Source organism: Eretmochelys imbricata, chromosome 3 (assembly GCF_965152235.1).
Source record: "Eretmochelys imbricata isolate rEreImb1 chromosome 3, rEreImb1.hap1, whole genome shotgun sequence".
Taxonomy (NCBI): Eukaryota; Metazoa; Chordata; order Testudines; family Cheloniidae; genus Eretmochelys; species Eretmochelys imbricata.
Genome location: NC_135574.1, coordinates 89673907 through 89689947, shown reverse-complemented (window position 1 = coordinate 89689947; position 16041 = coordinate 89673907).

Here is a 16041-nt window from a genome sequence, read left to right as displayed (position 1 = left end):
TGACACCAAATGAGTTGTCACAGTATATTGTGAAGATCTGTGAGCCTCCCTTTCCTTTCTTATATGAATAATGAAATAGTGAATACTGACATTTAAATGATCACTACTTGGGAATCTGAATTAACACCTCACTGAGATGAATGGGGCAGCTCATACATCTTGGAACTAATGTTCAGGGCTCTCAGCAGATTCACACAGACATCCCTGTTCATATTTTTGCAATTGTAACTAGAGATTTACTCTTAAAAATGAAAGCGGAGTCTCTGAAGAACAAGATAGCATGAGAGAGAAACTAGTGCATTGTACAGCAGCATACCATTCAATTTGAGCCCTAATCACAAGCAAAGAGCTAATGTTACTCAAGTCCATACTTCCAAAACAGCAACAAATAGGGACATAGGTTTCAGATGTCACTATCTGTCATCCAAATGTTCTTCTCTACAAGCAGCCAGAATTTAACAGCAGTTCAACAGTATTGATAGCATATGATCAGTGTTTCTCTCAGATAATTCTTCTTGCATCTTAAGAGGTAAATCTGGAAATGAATTTTTGACCGAAGAATTTTTAAATTAAAAGAAAATAAGTATTACAAAAATGTACCAGAAACAAATTTCTCTTATAGGTTTAAAGATGTTTGAATTTCATGTAATACACCTGAGTCAGGTGAGGTAATATCTGTTATTGGACCAACTTGTGTTGGTGAAAGAGACAAAAAAGCTTTCAAACTATTAGGAGCTCTTCAGGTCTGGGAAAGGTACTCAGAAAGTCACAGCTAAATAAATACACAGTGGAGTAGATTGTTTAGTGTAAATAGTTAGCACATATTCTAAAGGACCTGTAGTAAAGCGACGACTCACTGGCGCAGCACCTTCCGCTGGTCATCTCGGGAATTAGCTCTTTCCAGCTTTCAGAGCACCCTCTGCAAGCTGGTGTCTTACCTGCCACTGGCCCCGTGTCCCTCCCGGACCCCAGAGCACTTTTCCTTGGGGTTCTGCACCAGCAGTACCCCTATTCTCTGGGTTTCCCCTCCCAGGGGAATCCCCAACCCTCTAAACCCACCTTGCCTCAGTGGCTCCTGCCAGTCATCATCTAGCCCCTGCTCCCTGGGGCAGACTGCAGTCTGTAATACCACTCATCATTGGCCAGGGGCTAGGACCTGCTGCCTTTGCCTATCCTCAGGCTGCCCCTCTGCAGCCCCAGTACCTTTTGGCATTAGACAAGGCCTGTAGCCTGGGGGTTTACCAGGCTAGAGCTCCCTTTGCCCTTCCCCAGCACTGCTCCACTTCAGGTACCTTGCTCCCAGGCAGCTAGCCCTTCCCACTCCAGGGATAGAGTAAGACTTCTTCAGCTCCTGGCCCCCAGCCCTCTTATCAGGGCCAGCTGAGCCCTAACTGAGCTGGCCACACCTGTGGTCAGCCACTCAGGTGCTTTCACTCCTTTTCCCAGCCACAGCCCTCTCCAGGGCTGTTTTTACTATTGGCTCCCCAGGGCAGCCCTCTCTCAGGGCTGTTTTAACCCCTTCAGGGCTGGAGTGGGGTGACTACCCCACTACAGGAAGGAGAGGTCAGAGTGCTTGGGCTGCCCTGCTGGCTGGAGCTCTCTCCCTTCCTGGGCTGCTGCTACTGCTGCTTGGAGCGCCCTCCCTCCCTCCCCCACCCCGGGCTGTTGCTGCTGGCTGGAGCTCTCTGCCTCCCTCCCTGGAAGACTACTGCTGGCTAAGACCCCGTCTGGAGCCACTGCTGTTGCTGCTGTGGGGAAGGGGGCCCTTGCCAGCCTGCCCCCCTATTCCCATCCCTCTGGAGGGAGGAGAAGCGAGGACCCTGCCGCCGCCACCACCGCTGTTGTCACCCCTTTTGCCTGGGTCCTTATCTGGCTGGCTGCCGCCCGTTTGCTGCTGCTACTCCTGAGCTTGCTGCCTCATTGAGGAGGAGGAAGACCGCTGCGAGGAATTGTGGAGGGGGTTGGTTATTGGACTGACTTTAACAGCTGTGCTCCTGGGGTGGTGGTACCTTTTGCTGCTGTGGGGGGCTGGGGGAGAGGCGTGGAGCCCTCCCCCAGCCCTGTTCCCCCCCCACCATATCTTCCTACACCAACACCCCTTTTTGCCACCGCCCCCTCCACCAACCCAGCTGACCATCAACACCTGCTGCTCGCCCCTCCATGGGGCTGTTTGCTTCCTCGCCCACCACCATCCGGGACTGTTTCCAGCAGCGAGCAAGGACTGGAGTGAGCCCCACAAGTGCTCGTGGGTGCACTCCCCCCCTTCTTTTGTTTGGACTTGGCCCCCCTCCTTCAGTTGCATTTGGGTGGGGGGCCTCCCCATTACCCCCCAGCTCAGTTTTTTTCCTTCCATAGCTCCCTGGAAGAATTTTCCTTGGTTGTTTGCCTGTCCCACCCTGGCCCCATCCTAGGTTCCTGGGTCTGTTAGTATGTCTGCCCCGCTCTAACCCTTCCAAGTTTGTCACTCTGCCCGTCCCTGGAGTTTGGTTCCCCCCTGCCTTTGTGCTCTACTTGCCCGCCCTCAGTTGTTTGCTGTTTCCCTTGACCCCCCCCCCCCCGCCCCACCCAACCAGCAGTTTGGTGTGCCAATGTCCCTTTTCACAGCTTGTGCCCTATTCCCCCCTTTTAAGTTGTCTATCCTGATCACTGGACCTCCCCTGATGCAACTGTAGTCCTTCCCCTTCCGAGTGCAGGCGGAGGAACTGTGATTGTCCCCCTCTCCTTTGTTGTCCCCGTGTCCTCCTGTGGTTAGTGCCCTCCTCCCCTGCCTGCAGTCTAGCGGGGAGGAGTGGTTGCTTCCTCCCTTCCCCCGGTGTCTCCTCCCGCTACAGTTCCCCCCCTGCCCACGCTGGTACTCTCCCTCCTGCATACAGTCTAGCAGGGGGGAGTGGTTGGCCCTGTCCCACCTTTCCTACTCCCAATACCCTGTCTGTTGGACCCTCCTCCCCTCCCTGCTATCTAGTGGGGAGGAGTAGTTGTCCATTGTCCCACCCTTAATTGAGGGCCTCCTCCTGCTTTTTTCCACCATGGAGGAGGACCCTGCCTCTGTCCCTGGCCCCACCCCGCCCCTGCTCCTGCCCCCACTGCTCCCATTGTTCATCCCCTGCCACCACCCTTGCCCACCCCAGCAGCTACCCTCTCAGACACTACTAGCCTAGACTCCGCTGCTGCCATGGCTGCCCCTTCCATTGGCAAAAAGGGCCAGGGGAATAAAAAGGGCAAAAGCCCCGCCCGGAAAACAAAAAACCTCCCGTTGGCAGGGCTGCCCTCCCTGCCACAGCCCCAACATCTGCCGCGGCCCCTTCCTCCCCAGCTGTTCCCTCCACCAGCTCTGGGGGTGCTCCATCTCTTGCCCCCAGAGAGTACGCCCAGGTGGCCGCTGCCCCCCCGCATGCCGCCACGCCATCTGCTCTGACTGCCGCCACCGTTACCATTTCTGGTGGCCGGGGCCCCTTCCCCTCGCTGACCAGGAGGCATGGCGTCCGCTGCCTCCTGGTTGAAACGTACGTGCGGGCGTTGGTGAGGGTGGTAGGGCCCACGGCCATCGTGGCGGCCTCCAAGATGTATGGTAAGGTTGTGTCCTTCCTTGCGTCGGAGGCTGCCGCTCAGGAGGTGGTAGAGAAGGGCATGGCGGTGGGGGGTGTGTTCATTGCCCTAGAAGCCCTGGAGGACTTGGGTGTACGGGTGGTATTGACCTCCGTCCCGCCCTTCCTGCCCAATGTTGCCCTGCTGCCTGCTCTCTCCACCCTGGGGAACCCATCTCCATCATCAACCCTCTCCCACTGGGCTGCAAGGATCCCGCCCTCCGCCACGTTCTGTCCTTCAGCCAGCAGGTGCAGATTCAAGTGCCGCCAGCGACAAGTGGCGGGGTGGCGCTCGAGGGGTCCTTCTTGGTGTCCTATCAGGGGGCCCAATACCAGGTCCACTATTTGACAGGGGAGGCCCAGTGCTTCCTCTGCCGGGCGACGGGGCACGTCTGGAGGGACTGCCCCCTGGCCCGGCCTGGAGGAGCATCCAGGACCCCTGAGACCCGGGAGGGCACCGGCCCTGTCACCACCGGCGACCCTGGCAGCCCGGCTGCCGCTGCCCCTCCTCCCGTGGGGGCAAGACCTCTGTCGGCTGAGGCAGAGGGCTCGCCCCAGGGGGAGGTTTCCCTTCCTTCCGTTGTCCCGCCCTTGCCGCCCTGAGCCCCAAAACGATCGCCCTTGACCCCTGGCCCCCCCCCCGCTGACCGGCCCTCCACTTCCACTTCAGAGGGCTGGGTGCTCGTCCGGGGGAAGTGCGGCACCCGTAAATCGCGGGCTCGATCCCTCCCCTCCAAAGAGGAGGGAGAAGAGGCCCCCCGAAAAATACTGCGGGGGGCTGATGTTGTTACATCTTCTGCTACGCCTCCGAATGGAGCTCAGCAGGGGATGCCGGCTATGGCAGCCGTGGCCGCAGACGGAGGTGTCACCGCCCGTCTTGTTGAGTCCCCTCCCGAGGAGGCCTCTGTAGGAGTTCCCCCAGCCCCTTTGCCATCTGCGCCCCCTGCTATTGTTGATACTGGAGCGATTACTGCCCTGGCTCCTGATGGGGAGGACTCTGGGGCTGTGGGGACTAGCTTTACATCCATATTTGAGATCGAGGCCCTGGGTCTGACTCCAGTCACCCAGGGGGAGGACAACCCCCGGTCAGCAGGCCTCGATCTGGGTGGTGGCTCAGTTCCACCACCCCCTCCTCCTTCTCCCCACCCCTCACTCCCAACTGTAGCCCCCGCTCTGGTCCTGGGGGCGCCCTGGCTCTCCCTATTTGTCCAGCCACAGATGGCACCTCATCTGAGGCCACTGAGCCCCTAGAGGTGACGGCCGATGCCGAGCGGTCAGGCCCTGAGCCTGTGGGCATGCCCTCCAGTGCCCAGATGGAGTGGTTGGCCCCCCCTCCGGAGGGGGGCCTCATGGAAGTTTCCATAGTGCCTGACGCCGTGGTTGCGGGTGACGTGTTCCTCACAGCTCCCGTGCCCGACGTCAGCGCAGGCCCCTCTCTGACCCCAATCCCGTTGTCCCCTGCTCCTGGCCAAGAAGAGCCACACCCTGATAGCCCGGTTGCCGGGGACCATGAATCCATCAGTGTCCCCGCTCCTGTTCCTACCCCTGCTCCCAGCCCCTTTTCTGCCCCGGTCCCGATGTTGGCCCTTGTCCCTGCTCCTGCCCCTTCTTCTGTCCTCGCCCCTGGCCCAGTCCCCGCCCCGCCTCCTGATCCTATTTCCGTCCCCAATGAGTCACTCGCCCCCTTCCCCGCCACCGCCCATGTTATTGCCGACCCCAAGGTTGTCTCGTTTCCTCTGTCTACGGACGATTCTCAGGGGGCGGTTTTCATGTTCCCTCTCCCTAACATCATGGGGGCTGCACTATTCCCTCTGCCGCCCCCTCCTGTGCCGAGAATGGGGACGGGCTGCCAGGCGCAATTGCGCCGGGGTTCCGCTCCATGTTTGCCCGTCTCTGCAGGCCGCGAAGATCTTTTAGGGGCCTTACCGGAGGGCGGCGGTGGGTTGGCTGCCGCGTCCCCCTCTGCGCTGAGGGAAGAGCTGCACCATTTCCTGCTGGACACTCGTGGTTCAAAGGGCAAGGTGCAGCTCGCCCTCCAGCGCTGGGGGGACTTCCATCGCGTCCTCCGGGCCATGAAGGGCCTTTTAGGGGAGGGGAGAGCTGGTGGCTGGAGTGGGGGGGACAAGGTTTACTTTACCCACCTCGGTGCCCGTTCGGCTGGGGTGGCCACCCTGTTCTCCCCCAAGCTACGGCCCGAGGTGCTGGGGGTAGCCGAGGTTGTGCTGGGTCGCCTGTTGCACGTCCGGGCCTGCATAGAGGGGCTGAGATTAAACCTGGTCAACGTCTATGCCCCGAATGCGGGCCCAGAACAAGTGCATTTCTATCGGCAGGCATCGGCCTTCCTTGGCACCCTGGATCCTCACGAGTGCCGGGTCCTGGGCGGGGACTTCAACACCACCCTCGAGGAGCGGGACTGCTCAGGAGTCGAGATATCCCAGGAAGCTGCGGGTGTCCTCAGGGAGATCGTGGATCATCACTCCCTGGTGGACATCTGGTGTGACCACCACCCGGATGATGATGTTACCTTTACATATGTCCGGGTGGAGGGGGATCGGTCACGCCACTCCCGGTTGGACTGTATTTATATCTCAGGTTTCCATCTGGCATGAGCCTATGCCTCCGGCATCCATCCAGCCCTGTTCTCGGATCACCACTTGGTGATCACCACTACGCTAACCTTTTCTCCCCGGATCTGACCGATGCCAATGCCAGCAGGGTGCTCTGGACCAAACTCCTGACGGTCAGCATGGGCGACCAAGACCGACTGGAGCTACCTCTCTCTCTGGCCGAGCGCTCGGAAGCCCTCCGTCGCATGCCCACTAATAAATCTCCGGGCATGGACGGGCTGACCGTGGAGTTCTACAGCATGTTCTGGGACGTCCTTGGCCCGGACCTTGTCATCGTCTGGGCTGAGTCCTTGCAAAGCGGGGTCCTCCCTCTCTCATGCAGGTGAGCTGTGCTCGCCTCATTGCCGAAGAAGGGGGACCTCTGCGACTTACGGAATTGGTGTCCCATCTTGCTCCTCAGCACGGACTACAAGGTCGTAGCAAAGGCCATCTCACTGTGGCTGGGGTCCGTGCTTGCAGACGTGGTCCATCCCAACCAGACCTACACCGTCCTGGGCCGGACCATTTTTGACAACTTGTATTTGGTCCAAGACCTCTTGAAGCTGGGGCGTAGGGATGGTCTGTCGTTTGCCCTCCTGTCCCTGGACCAGGAGAAGGTGTTCGACAGGGTGGACCACGGGTATCTCCTGGGCACCCTGCGGGAGTTCGGCTTCCGGCCCCAGTTTGTGGGCTTTCTCCAGGTGCTGTACGCCAATGCGAAGTGTCAGTCAGGCTCAACTGGACCCTGAACGAGCCGGTCAGCTTCAGGCGGGGAGTACGGCAGGGGTGCCCCCTCTCGGGCCAGCTGTTTGCTCTGGTGATTGAGCCCTTCCTCCGCCTCCTCCACCAGAGGTTGTTGGGGTTGGCGCTTCAGGAGCCGGAGCTGCGGCTGGTCCAGCTCTTGTTGTTGGTCCAGCTCACGTCCCTTGGCCCGTGCCACTTCCCGCAGCCCCCATTGGCCTGGAGCGGTGAACCGTGGCAGTGGGAGCTGCGATCAGCCGAACCTGCAGACGTGGCAGGTAAACAAACCACTCCAGCCTGCCAGGGGCTTTCCCTGAACAAGCGGCGGATCAGCTTTGAGAACCACTGATCTAGACCATCCCTGACAGGTGTTTGTCCAACCTGCTCTTAAAACCACCACCTCCTTAGGCAACTTATTCCAGTGCTTAACCACTCTGAAAGTTAGGAAGTTTTTCCTAATGTCCAACCTAAATCACCCTTGCTGCAATTTAAGCCCATTGCTTCTTGTCCTATCCTCAGAGGTTAAGAAGAACAATTTTTCTCCCTCCTCCTTGTAACAGCCTTTTATGTACTTGGAATCTGTTATCATGTCCCCCCTCAGTCTTTTCTTCTCCAGACTAAACAAACCCCATTTTTTCAATCTTCCCTCATAGGTCATGGTTTCTGGCCCGTTAATAATTTTTGTTGCTCTTCTCTGGACTTTCTCCAACTTGTCCACATCTTTCCTGAAATGTGGTGCCCAGAACTGGACACGACACTCCAGTTGAGGCCTAATCAGCATGGAGTAGAGCAGAAGAATTATTTCTCGTGTCTTGCTTTCAATACTCCTGCTAATACATCCCAGAATGATGTTTACTTTTCCTGCAACAGCGTTACACTGTTGACTCATATTTAGCTTGTGGTCCACTATGACCCCCAGATCCCTTTCCACAGTCACTCCTTCCTTGGAAAGTCATTTCCCATTTTGTATGTGTGCAACTGATTGTTTCTACTTAATTGGAGTACTTTTGCATTTGTCCTTATTGAATTTCATCCTATTTACTTCAGACCATTTCTCCAGTTTGTCCAGATCATTTTGAATTTTAATCCTATCCTCCAAAGCACTCGCAACCCCTCCCAGCTTGGTATCATCTGCAAACTTTAAAAGTGTACTTTCTATGCCATTACCTAAATCATTGATGAAGATATTGAACAGAAATAGACCCAGAAACAATCCCTGCGGCACCCCACTCATTGTGCCCTTCCTGCATGACTGCGAACCACTGGTAAATACTCTCTGGGAACTATTTTCCAACCAGTTATACACCCACCTTATAGCTGCATTTTCCATTTCTCCAAAATGATAATGAGACTTGAGAAATCACCAGACCGGGAGCATTTCATGGAGAGGTTTTTATCTGGGAAGAGTAAGGTTTCATTTCTGCTTAACCAAGCAGAGAGAGAATTACACTGGGGATGAGGATTTCTTTTTAAAAAAAGCTCATGTAATTTTATAAACCAATAACACAGAAAATGGAATTAAATGCTTGTTTAAAGAAGCCTTAAAGTTTTCCAGGGTGCACATTCAGCAGTTTACATACTTACACTTTTGATGTGCCTTGTGTGGCCCAGTGTAGCCAACTGGTGCACATTGGGTGTAGACTGGAGTGTGTTATTTCATTTATTAAATGGTTAAAAAACAACCCATCGAAAATATACTTGGCATATATCTCAGAGAAATTCGAAAAAGATATATAAAAACCAACAAAATATCAGAATACATTTGAAATCCTTTTGTAATCTTAAATTTTCCAATTCCTCCTCCTTTTTCTCTCCTTCTTGCCCATCTTTAGAATACCCTCCTCTCCCCTCGACTTCTTTCCCCCACCCCCATCTTCAAACAATCACCATGCTGCCTATCTCCAACCTCTGAACAGATCATCACTGGTGCCTGTGATCAGGGCTGTGAAATGATAGCCTCTGCCACCAGCCCTGCTTCCCTCCGGTGTTGGTCAGGAGGCATCTTCAAGGAACAAGCAATGTTTGAGTGAGTCAGTTATTCTTTGTAGCCCTGAGAGGAGCATAGTCAGAAGCAGTAGCACTAGCTTCCCTTTTATGGACCTGGTTAATTTTCTGTGGTGGCCATGGCTGAAGTGGAGTGAAGTGGAGATATTGTTTGAAATCCTGCTTCAGAAAGGGGAAAAGAGGGAAAAGAAAGTGAGGATGGAAAAACAGAATGGGGGAAGAGACAAGGTAGGAAATAAGGAGGGTGTGAAAGATGAATGGCAAAGCATTTTTGAATACATACAACATATTTTATATTTTCATTTTTCCATGAATATTTACAGCAGGCATGGATGTAGCATTTTGTGATTTGATTGGGGGAAAGGTTTTATAATCCCAGCATGAGTGCAATTAAATTTGGAAAGGTAATTACATTAGCTGAAATCAGCCAATTAGTTCACAACTTCCAGCCAATCCAGTTTATAAACCCAAACATCTCACTAATAGCGCATGGAATAGGCAGTGGTCAGATTATTTATTAACATCTGTTTCTGGGTTTGTTTCTCTGAGAGTTATGGGAAGCCTATGGTTTGACTAAGTCAGAGGGCGGTACACACACTGGGATGACTTCAATATTCTCTTCCTTTCCTATGAAGAAATGATTAAGGTGAGACTTGTCAATATCCCTACAGCTAATGTATGGAACCATAAACGTGTCCAAGCAGATCATATCTAGTCACACCATAGAATTACATTGAGATGTGAAGTGCTGGCATCAATGGAAAGGAGCCTGGTCTTTCACAATATTAACAAGTCTCATGTGATATAAAATAAATTAATTAAAGCTAGGCAAAGCTTTCATAATTAAACCTGTAAACAGGACACACCTGCTCTTAGGTTTCACTATGAAAGTGAACCTTTCGGAAGATTTGGGCCAGCTTGGGTTGACCTGTGTCCCTCCTTTTCTTCACACAATTCTCAAATACAGTCTGAAAAGTCCAAGCAAAACTCTAAATTAAGCCAGTGAATTTGGCCAAATTTTATTAGCTTGTGAACTTGGATGCCCTCCACCCATTAATTCCTTCCCACCCAACTAGTGTGTCATAATTAACAAATTTGATAACCATACTTCAGTGTCCTAACAACTGACTTACCCTAGGAAGAAAGGCTCTGTATTGTCATTAGAGCCAGTTGAAATTTTTTTTGCTCTGGTGGTTAGGGCAATCACTTAGCAAATGGGAAACTCAGGTTTGCAGGCCTGTGTTTTCCACATCCCATGTGTATGCCCAAAGTACCAGGTGGGCTATTGGTTATGCTGGGGTCTCTCTCTCTCTCAGACACTTTTAATGAAAAATATTGAATATTCATTTCCTTTCCTCATTGGAACGGAAACAACATTTCAAAACCTTGACACTTTTTGTAAGATGGAATTGTTGCTTTCTGGCAGTTCCTAATGAGCATACACAGGTTTTACCTCTGTTACCCATTTTGTTCTGCACTCTTCTGAAAAATGACTGACATTGTGGCATTTTCTGCCCTGTGCATTCAATGCTGGATAGTCATTCCTGTATGTGTGAGTCACAATAGTTCCATGTTCATGGTACTGCTTCTGAGTGCCGTCTGCACAAAGGGGTTGTGTAAGTTTATTTTGTCTGTTCTCCTTCCTAAGTTAAGAATATCAATAAGCCTTTTTAGTAGACTCTTGAGTAGCTACTGGGCTTTTAATCTTTTTTAAGAGCATGCCATCTCAAATGCATTCTGGAAGGCCAGATCAAATTTTGATGGCTGCTTCTTCTCTAAAATCCTTTTAAAAAATGTCGGTTAATTTTCTGTTCCAAATGTGCTTGTTTTTACTGGATGCAAAGTCTCTGTTCCATTAGAAGGAGCACATTTCTAACAAATGCTTTGGCTTATTTTCTAAGCTTTTGACTGTGTGGGTGAAAACAAGCTCCATCATGGATAATACTTTGTTCAGGCACAAAGTAATCATTAAACTTCTTAAGGACTATCTCAAAGTCATTCATTTTGTGCTCACTTCTCAAACACACAAGCTTTGAAATTGTGTTCATCTTCTGTGGCATAAATGAGAGCTCACCAGGGTGGCACCTTCCACCTCTTTGAATTTGATGGCAGACTGTTGTATCCATTTTGCCATTCTGTGGCCTCTTAAAGTTGAAAAACGCTGGGGCAACAAACTCAGGTATAGCTACGCTAGCAAGTGTAGATAAAGCCTTGTTCTCTCTCAGGTTTATGTCTGACACTAAGGCGTGATAGGAACAATCACAGTTCTTCTTAAACAAGAGATATCAAAGGAAACTTCTACAACTACAGACAAACAAACAGATTTCCACAAAGGTTTAGTTCCAGTTTTCCCTGTTGTTTATCAGGGACTACACCCTATCTAGAACTCTGTACAGCACACAGAAACGTCTAGCATATATCTACACTGCAAAGAAAAACCCATGACACCAAATCTCGGAGCCCAGGTCAATAGCAGTGTAGACGTTCCTGTTTGGGCTCTGAAACCCTGTGGAGACAGTCTCAGAAACCAGGCTCCAGCCTGAGCAGGAATGTCTACACTGCTATTTTTAGCCTCACAGCCCAAACCCATGAGCCCAATTCTGTTTACCCAGGCTCTGAGACTTTTGCACCTTTTGTGCACACACACGACTCTAACATTGTCCAAAGCAAATGCAGACTGCAGAAGCAAACATCAGTTATTAGTCTGGCTTTGCTCCTCACTCCCCTTTACTATGCATCCCCTTTTTCGACCTGCAAGCTGTGGAAATGAAGTGAATAACTAGGCTGACTCTGCTGCACCCACATCCTTGTAGACGCCTTTAATCCACCAGCAGCCTGCTAGTGTTGCACCTTTGATTTATTCTCTCCTTTCCATTATGTGGTAAGATCAGCTCCCTGCCAGAACCCACACACCCACGAGTCATATGCCGTGTAGGAATCATTTGAAAGCATCTCACCATGTCAAGCTCAATCCAAGACTGGGAAAGAGTCCGTGGGAATGGAATTCCAGAACTGAGGAAAAAACATGTTAGCACTGTTGACACGGATACAACAATTTGAACAATAACTGCTTGTCCTTGTCATTACCCAGAGTGTGAAAATCAGGCCCCTGGTGACTGCTGAAAATTAAGTCCCTTGTTTTCTTGGCAATAAAATATTTATATATAAAGAAAGAAATAAGGATTATTCTGTGTGAAATAAGTTAAGGAACTTAACTAAGGTATCCAAACTCGAGAAGAGTAGACAGAGAACTGCTCAGAACTTCCTATATGCCCTGTCCCATGACGTGGTAAGAAGAGGTCAGTTGGTAACATTAATGGCCAATAAATTCAGAAAAAATAAAAGGAAATCCATGGAATCACAGTAGCAATACCACAGAGAAGGTTGCATGAAATATTCCATTCTATTTGTTACCCCTTTCCCAGCATTTGCAAATTCCTTTTGGCTTAAAATTTCTGACAGGAGATAGTTTGAGAAATGAGTGAGAAAGTGAAAGCTTCGAAGCACTATAATGTTGATTTTGATGCTGTAGAAGACGTAGTCACTGATGCCGTACTGAAATTTTTAAATGAAAATTGCCTGCAACAGCCTAGATGTGGCCATGATAGTCATAGGCAGGCTGGCAACAGAGCAGCATGTTGTTTAGTGTCTATTATTGGGATTTTGAAGGTCTCATATTCATTCTTTTAAGATCTCACAACAATGGGTGCCACGTAAGCTATTGTTGTACAAATCCTGAATAAGAGGTGTGACATGACATAAACTGTGACCGTAGAGATAACTGTTGCAACCAGGGTCCTATGGTTGCACCAGTTCTTGTACGGAGAAGGCCAAGTGGCATATCAATGGAAAGGCTGTAGTTTGCTGGTTACGATTATGCTGTCTGTCTGTATCATTTTTGTATTTGAAGTTATGAATATTGGCTATGTATTTGTTTGATTCTAAGTAGCCTCAATGAAGCGTTCGGTCAGCTTCTTGAGAAAGGACTATTATCAATAAGTGCCCAATCAAGAAACACTTCACTGACAATGGACTTTGGGAGATGCCAGTCCACACCTGAGCTTTCCTGGACCCATTCAAACTAACATGTAAACAATAGCGTCGGACTGCAAAAAGCTGAATCGTTCATAGACATGTGAATTGCCCAGGTGGTTGCAGACCCATCGTGTTGCTGTGATTTTGTAGCAAGGAGAACAAAGGGGTTTCCGCCCACAAGAGAGAGAATATAAAAGGCCCTGGAAATCCCTCCATTTTGTCTTCAGCTGGCTCCACCCTGAAGAGATGCCTGAGAGAAACTGGAAAAAAGGACAGTAACTATGGGGGTGTGAGCGATTGCTGGACCCAGAGTAGACAGGAGTCTAGTCTGTGAAAGAAGCTTATTGGAACATCTCTGAGGGTGAGATTTACCTGCATTTAGTTTCCTACTGTATTAGGCTTACCCTTGCGTCTGAGGGCAAGTCCCTCCGTCATAAAATGCCAAGTACAGTTCTACTGTCCTTGATTCACAGAACCAGGATAACAACACTTTATTACTCCTGCCCCAATAACAAAGAGACTGGGGATCCAACAGCAGTCAAAGTGACCATTTGGGCAAGCAGTCCCATCATGCTAGGCAGGGTGGGCGTGCCCATGCAAATAAGATCAGCCCCTGAAGTCCTTTTCCACAGCTCACCATCATTTGTCAGGGTAGAGCTCATTCTGACGCTGCTTACATCAAGGGGAAAAAAACCCACCCCCATAGAACTACAATCAGGTTGCACACCAGCTGTAAAGAAAGTATTCTCCTGTTTCTAGGAGTGAGTGTCACTCTTGTTTATTCAAGTGGAAGGCAGGAGTGTGGGCTTGTGTCTTGGAGTAGCAGAAACAGAGCAGAGAAGGTAAATATTATTTTATTATATATTACTAAAACATCTCCATCAGTAAATCTGTGAATGAATTAAATATCTTATGAGCTTCAGCGGTGAACTTTTCCATTGCTGTTCTTTGGCAATAAGCTGAGTGGCATGGGCATCTGATCCTCAAATGCTTTTTTTGGTGTGGTTATCCAACAACGAAGTCACAACACCAGTGTGTGTTAAAGAGTTGACTGGCGAAAGTAAATGTAATCTAAGCCATTGTTTGTTTTACAGTATCAGCATGAAGATGGAGCTTTCAACTGGCAATAGATAGTTCCTGCTGTGTCAGCAGAGGTGGGTGGAAAAGTGAAGGGAGAAACTGGTTTGTGTAGGAGTTCAACTGTTGCACCTGGCTGGCCTGATGCCATTCTACACATCAGTGCTGGAATATGAGATTTGTAGAAAAGTTATAACTCCTGTACTCCTGCATATGAGTGACCACCCTAGACCAGCCCTTTTGCAGTGTCCATCAAGCTGAAAACTTTTGTAGAGCTTGTAGTGCAGCCTGAAGGGTAAAAGGAAGTTGAATTTTTTTAAAAATTGAAAAAAAGAATGCAAGTAATAAAATTAGCAGGGGGGCTGATTGCATTCAGAAAGCAGGAAGGGGGAGAATTTTCAAGGTGACTGCAGCCCTGCTGGGTGAGAGCATATCATTATTTAAGAACATTTCTAATTTATGTCGCAGAATGAGGTTTATCTTAGGACTCAACTATTTTATCACATGGTGCTCTTCCATAGACACATCTACCTGTAAAAAAAAATATTATTCCTCAATATGATTTAAAAGCTCCATTACTGAACATGGAGATTAGCAGATTTATTGAGAAAACCAAACCAAAGTATCAAATTCAACATTTTATGGGGTCCCCGAGAGAGGATTCTCTGGACACTGCGCATTGGTATGGCTCTGCCCCTAGTGTGCACTTGGGAAGCAAAACGATAAACTCCCCAAGACTGGTTCTTGCATAAGTAGATGAAGCTGGTCGCTCCCCAGATCTTCTTGCTGCTCAACTTTTGCTTTCTCAGCTTGACAGCTTTGGGCTGAGTTTAAAGAGATACAGTAACAGCTTTGTGATCTGGAGTGTTGGGGGAGTTGGGGGGTGCCGGAAAGTCAAACATTCTGGTTCACGAAGAGGGAGGTAGTTTGGGTGCAGGAGGGGGCAGAGGGGTGGGGGCTGAGGTCTGAGGGAGGGGTCTCCTTCCCTGAGAGTTTCATCCTCCTCAATAGCACAGAGGCTGTCGGACCAGGGGTGGAGCCATTCTTCTGTGTCCCGGAAAGTCTCATCTATGTACTTCTCTGTCTTTTTACTCCTGCAGCTTGTTCCTTTGTCGTTGTTTTGCTTTTAACTGGGGTGTGTGTGTGTTTTTTGCCTTACCTTTAAAGAAGTTTAAGAAATGGTACATGTATGTAGTCCCCCCTCCCCCCAACAGCTCCCCTTCACAACTCCCTTGCAAAACTCCCCTGGTTGCTAGCTCCTCTGGTCACTTAGGAGAGGGCTTTTTAAAGCCCTGGTCTTCCTGAGTAACCCCACTCCCAGGGCTGTCCCAGCCTTTCCCCCAGTTGGGCTTTACTCTTAATTAATCCTGGCCCTCCCTCTCACAGATGACACCAGGTAACCTAATTGACTTCTCAAGCCCTCATCAATTCTATGAGGGCTGGTGTGGAGTGCACACCCCATCACAAAGTTGTAATGACCCTGGGTTTGGTGGGACCCAACTGAGAGTGTCAATTTAGGACAAACTGCTTAAAGCAGGGCAGTTACAGCCCAAGCTGGGGTTCCTTTGCACACCAAGGAAAACCAAACCAAACAGAGAAGACTTTGCTTTTACCCCACTGGCTAACCAAAAGTCACAAAAACAATTCCCTAAGACACTCCAGTTTCCCAGTATCACCACCACGGTTTTGTTCAATATCTTCATAAGTGATCTGGAGGATGGTGTGGATTGCACCCTCAGCAAATTTGCGGATGATACTAAACTAGGAGGAGTGGTAGATATGCTGGAGGGCAGGGATAGGATACAGAGGGACCTAGACAAATTGGAGGATTGGGCCAAAAGAAATCCGATGAGGTTCAACAAGGATAAGTGCAGGGTCCTGCACTTAGGACGGAAGAACCCAATGCACCGCTACAGACTAGGGACCGAATGGCTAGGCAGCAGTTCTGCGGAAAAGGACTTAGGGGTGACAGTGGACGAGAAGCTGGATATGAG